Source organism: Physeter macrocephalus, chromosome 19 (assembly GCF_002837175.3).
Source record: "Physeter macrocephalus isolate SW-GA chromosome 19, ASM283717v5, whole genome shotgun sequence".
Lineage (NCBI taxonomy): Eukaryota > Metazoa > Chordata > Mammalia > Artiodactyla > Physeteridae > Physeter > Physeter macrocephalus.
The window spans coordinates 20,200,477-20,205,574 of NC_041232.1; the positions used below are offsets into that span (position 1 = coordinate 20,200,477).

Here is a 5,098-nt window from a genome sequence, read left to right on the forward strand (position 1 = left end):
CAGCAAGTGGAGGGTGAATCAGGCTACCCTGGAGACACCCTCCCCATGGACCGGCGGGAAATCTGAACCGTGGGACCCTCTTCTGGGCCTCTCTGGGCCTGACCAGAGACCACTCAGGTCTTAGCCCCCAGGCCCTGCCCCACGCCCCTCTTTCCTGAAGGAGGGAACCTGGACACACTTCAGATTCTTGTGCGAGTATGTGCTGTTTGGGGCATCGGGGGTGAAGCGTGGCACATTCCAGAACAAATGGAGTTAGCGGGGGGCTCGGGGGGGAGTCGGTACCCCTTCAGCAGGGACTAGAGGGGAGGAGAGCAGGGGAGGAAAAGGACACCCACCTGTCTGGGTCTCATTCTTCTCTGCTGGGTCTGGATCCAGTTTTGAACTTCACCTTTTTCCTGCTCTGGCCTCAGCCTGTTCCAGCTCTCCATGGGGTCTTGGAGAGGTGCTATGTGTCAGCGGGAAATTCTTCGGGGTCAGGCTCAAGGTCAAACCGATTTGCATGTGAGCACCTGCTTCAGGCCAGCACTGGGTTTACGGGGAACCAGAGAGCAAAGGCTCCATCACACCTGGAGGTGGGGGCGTTTGGAAGGCAAAGTTGAGGGGACCCCTGGTGCCCCTAAATCCCTTACAACAACTGTCGCATAGAAGCCCGGAACCTCCTCTTCCTGCATATGCTCCATTAAGCATGTTAACGGCCAGGGCTGGGCATACAGTCAGTGCTCAATAAATGCACACCCAAAGGAGGATGATCTGAAAGGGGACAGAACAAGTCTGCTTTCTGAGATCACGCTCCGCAACACGGGGAACTTGTACACTCTCCAACGACCAGTGGGAAGGAAAAATATTAATAAGTTCAACCCTAATCAAATCTGGATAATTTCACTAGAAACCTTTCCATAATTTCATCAGCATTAACGGATTACAATAGAAACAAATTAAACCAACAGGCATGAATTTAGTTGCTCAAGAGGAAAATGTAGCTTGATTTAGAAACGGATGTTACAGTTTATTAACCAATCTAAATTAATTCGATTTTGAGCCACTGTTAAATATACATTAGGATGTATCACCCAGTAGCATAGCTGGCAGGGGGAGAGAAGGGAGAGGATGGAAAAGAAGCAAGGCCAACATGAGCTTTGTGCCCGCGCACAAAACGGCGTGTTGATTCGGCCGTTTCGGGCTGGGTGCTCAAAATTGGAGAAGGGAGTACCATCCGGGACTCCTAGTAGCAAGAATTACAAACTCAATTCAAGCTGGCTTAAGCCAGAAATGGGATTTCTTATCTCAGTATCTGAGAATGTCAGGGCTTGTCAAGCTTCAGGTACAGCTGAATCCAGGTGCTCAAGGTCAATAGGACTTGGCCTTTCTCTCCTTCTTAGTCTGTTTTCTTCTCTGTAGACTTTACTCTCCATCAAGATAAGCACCAGCAGCTCCAGATTTTCATTCTACTGGCTTAGCCACCTCGCAGAAAGAGAGCACACCCCAAATCCCAGGTAAATCTCTCACTGACCCGGCCAAGGGCACGAGCCACTCTGATGGGCTAGGCTTGGGCCCCTCACTCATCCTTGAGCTAGAGAGGAGAAGAGGATGGTCAGATCCACGTGGGGCAGGTGGACGGAAAGCAGGAGAGGGGCAGTTCCCAGTTTTGAAGATGGAGGAAGCAGCAAAGGCCCTTCTAGAATGCAGGCCTCCTCCAGAAGCTAAAAGAGGCAAGGAACAAATCCTCCCCTGGAGCCCCCAGAAGGAACCAGCCCTGCCGACACCATGATTTTAGTCTGCAAGACTCATCTTCGACTTCTGACCTCCAGAATGGTAAGAGAATAAACATAGACGGCGTTAAGTCACTAAGTTCTTGAGATTTGTCACAGCAGTGAGAAGAAACTAATACGCTTGTGTAAGGCCATGCGCTCCCCTTGGGTATGAGGCATCAAACCTGCCATGGGGTAGGAGAGATTTCAAAGACAACAGAGCAAAAATATTTTAAGTTGCAACAATTTCAGATCTACTAGGGTCCAGGACGCAAGATTTCCTTGAATGGCTACCCTAAAATATAAGCCATCAAAGACCTCCCAGGCTGCACGCAGGCTGTTTGTTTGTTTGTTTTATTGCAGTGTAGTTGATTTACAATGTTGTGTTAGTTTTGGGGGTACAGCACAGTGAATCAGTTATACATAGACATATATTCACTCTTTTTTAGATTCTTTTCCCATATAGGCCATTACAGAGTACTGAGTAGAGTTCCCTGTGCTATACACTAGGCCCTTATTAGCTATCTATTTTATATAGAGTAGTGTGTATATGTCAATCCCAGTCTCCCAATTTATCCCTCCCCTCCCCTTACCTCCTGGTAACCATAAGTTTGTTTTCTACATCTGTGACTCTATTTCTGTTTTGTAGATAAGTTCACCTCCCCTGGAGCCCCCAGAAGGAACCAGCCCTGCCGACACCATGATTTTAGTCTGCAAGACTCATCTTCGACTTCTGACCTCCAGAATGGTAAGAGAATAAACATAGACGGCGTTAAGTCACTAAGTTCTTGAGATTTGTCACAGCAGTGAGAAGAAACTAATACGCTTGTGTAAGGCCCTCCAGAAGCTAAAAGAGGCAAGGAACAAATTCTCCCCTGGAGCCCCCAGAAGGAACCAGCCCTGCCGACACCATGATTTTAGTCTGCAAGACTCATTTTCGACTTCTGACCTCCAGAATGGTAAGAGAATAAACATAGACGGCGTTAAGTCACTAAGTTCTTGAGATTTGTCACAGCAGTGAGAAGAAACTAATACGCTTGTGTAAGGCCATGCGCTCCTTTTTTTTTCGAGTCTACATACAAGCGGTACCCTATGATATTTGGCTTTCTCTGTCTGATTTACCATTCCGGCTGTTTTTAACTGTGTCTTCACAGATCAGGGCACCCACTAGCAGATTCAGCACCATGACAGCCTTGACCGTCCTCCCCCGGAGTCTCCTGCTGCGGGGCACGAGTGACTGATTGACAGCCCCGCTGCTGTGCTCTGAACCCACCCTGAGCCCCACAGGCGCTCCCACCAATGACCCTGCGAGGAAGGGAAATAAAGGTAGGCCCATCCCGGCAGGATGTGGGATGCCTCCGATGGGGGACCCTGGCTCCAGGATTCCGCATCAGCCCGCACAAAAACTTCCTTAGAACCGTGCTGAGGCCTGAGCCCCTCCTGTCTCCCTCCGCACGGAGGCCAGAGTTGCATCGCAGCCCGAAGGCTCTCCCGCCTCCTCCTTTTCTCCTAGAGCTGTCTCCCCTAATGACCCACTTGCACATCGAATCTCACCTTGGCATCTTCTTTTCTCTTTGTTGTTGTTTTTTGCCGTGCCGCGCGGCTTGTGGGATCTTAGCTCCCCGACCAGGGATCGAACCTGTGCTCGCGGCAGTGAAAGCCCGGAGTCCCAACCACTGGACCGCCAGGGAAGTCCCTCACCTCGGCATCTTCCTGAAGGACCCAAACTGACCCAGCACTGTGAGAATCAGAAAAAGAGAACTCCCTGGGTGGGTGCATTACAACAATCAGATGCTTCTTCCAGAATAAGCAGCTTAGCAAGCAAGCCGAGCACAGCCCGAGAGCGCCCCAATCACCTCTCCAGTGGGCGCCTTTGTGCGCTGCACGACATACACACTGCGCATGGCGGGCTGCTGAGGAACGCTTGGCCGGAAGGGCATTTTGGAGGGAACACTAACGCAGGCGGGCCCGGAAGCTCCCATCTCGCTGCGCGGGGGACCAGGAGAAGCCCGGGCACACGCTGCAACACCCAGGACCAAACGCTCCTCCCCATCCGCCCTCCGGGCTGTGCCCGCCACGGGCACCCTAGTAGCTGAGCGAAGACACTGTTCCCAGAGAGGACCACTTTGTGTGGCCTACACTGGGTTTTCTAGAACTTTGAATTACTAGATGGCATCCTTTATAAAGGTGGATTTTAGCTTCTCTTGAAAACTCAGCTGGGGCTTCCCTGGTGGCGCAGCGGTTGAGAGTCCGCCTGCCGATGCGGGGGACGCGGGTTCGCGCCCCGGTCCGGGAGGATCCCACGTGCCGCGGAGCGGCTGGGCCCGTGAGCCGTGGCCGCCGAGCCTGCGCGTCCGGAGCCTGTGCTCCGCCACGGGAGAGGCCGCAGCAGTGAGAGGCCCGCGCACCCCAAAAAAAAAAAAAAACAAACTCAACTGACCTCATGCACAGAGTCCATGTCGTCCACTTGGGCAGTGCCACTTCACGGTGACGTCGCTCTCTGGCCAGCCCCCGCATAGCCCAGCCTGCCACAGTCCCCACGTGGACCATTCCAGCCCCTCTCCCGCCAGGCTTTGCCAAGCCGGAGATCCCACCGACTCGCTGTGTGACCTCGGCCCAGCCGCAGCTCACCTATTGCTGCAACCGAGGGGGACAGGCTCTTCTCATCTTCCAGGGCCCTCCAGCTCGCGCACTGACATGGCTGGGGAAGATGGAGAGGGAGATAAAGAGAAAATAGTTCTGCTTAATTGCCTCATTAAGCGCTCCTTGTTGGAAAGCCAGAATTGGAGCAAGCTTCCTCTGTTTTATTGCCTGCTTGCACCCTCCCCAGCTGAATGATGCAGCTGAATGCTGAGGGGGAGGGGGAGGGGGAGGGGCCTGGAGACAGCGGAGGGTCCCTGGGAAGAGCCACGACCTGGCCAGCCTCAGGCATGGTGAGGTTCACATCCCTGTCAGGGTTTTATTTGGCCACGTGGAACACAACCCCCCCCCCCGCCCCCGGCTACAAAGCCATTTTTTGTTTGTTTCTTTCTTTCTTTGTTTTGGCCAAGTCGCGCATCTTGCGGGATCTTCGTTCCCCGATGACGAGGGATTGGACCGGGGCCCCAGCAGTGAAAGCGCCGAGTCTTAACCACTGGGCCACCGGGGAACTCCCTCCCCGACAGCCACTTAAAAGGGAGTGGGATTTATATTCCTCCCGTGTGCCAGTGATTATAACAAATGCTACTGGGTAACATGACTTATGCAGGTGCCTGGGGCCGTTCTCAGTATGGCACGGAGATGAACTCACATTAACCCATGTCTTGGGGTGATTAGGGTCCCCCCAAAAGGCACATCCACCTAAAAAAAAA

General features: G+C 52.8%; 1 long non-coding RNA gene across 1 annotated transcript; it reads right to left on the minus strand.

Annotated features, from left to right (window-relative positions):
• Positions 1 to 208: 208 nt before the first annotated feature.
• On the minus strand, positions 209 to 4,424 carry LOC129391589 (uncharacterized). Its single transcript, XR_008615989.1, has 3 exons — positions 4,380 to 4,424; positions 3,303 to 3,486; positions 209 to 566 (listed from the first exon to the last, which is right to left on the minus strand). It is a non-coding gene; the product is annotated as an uncharacterized lncRNA (long non-coding RNA).
• Positions 4,425 to 5,098: the final 674 nt, after the last annotated feature.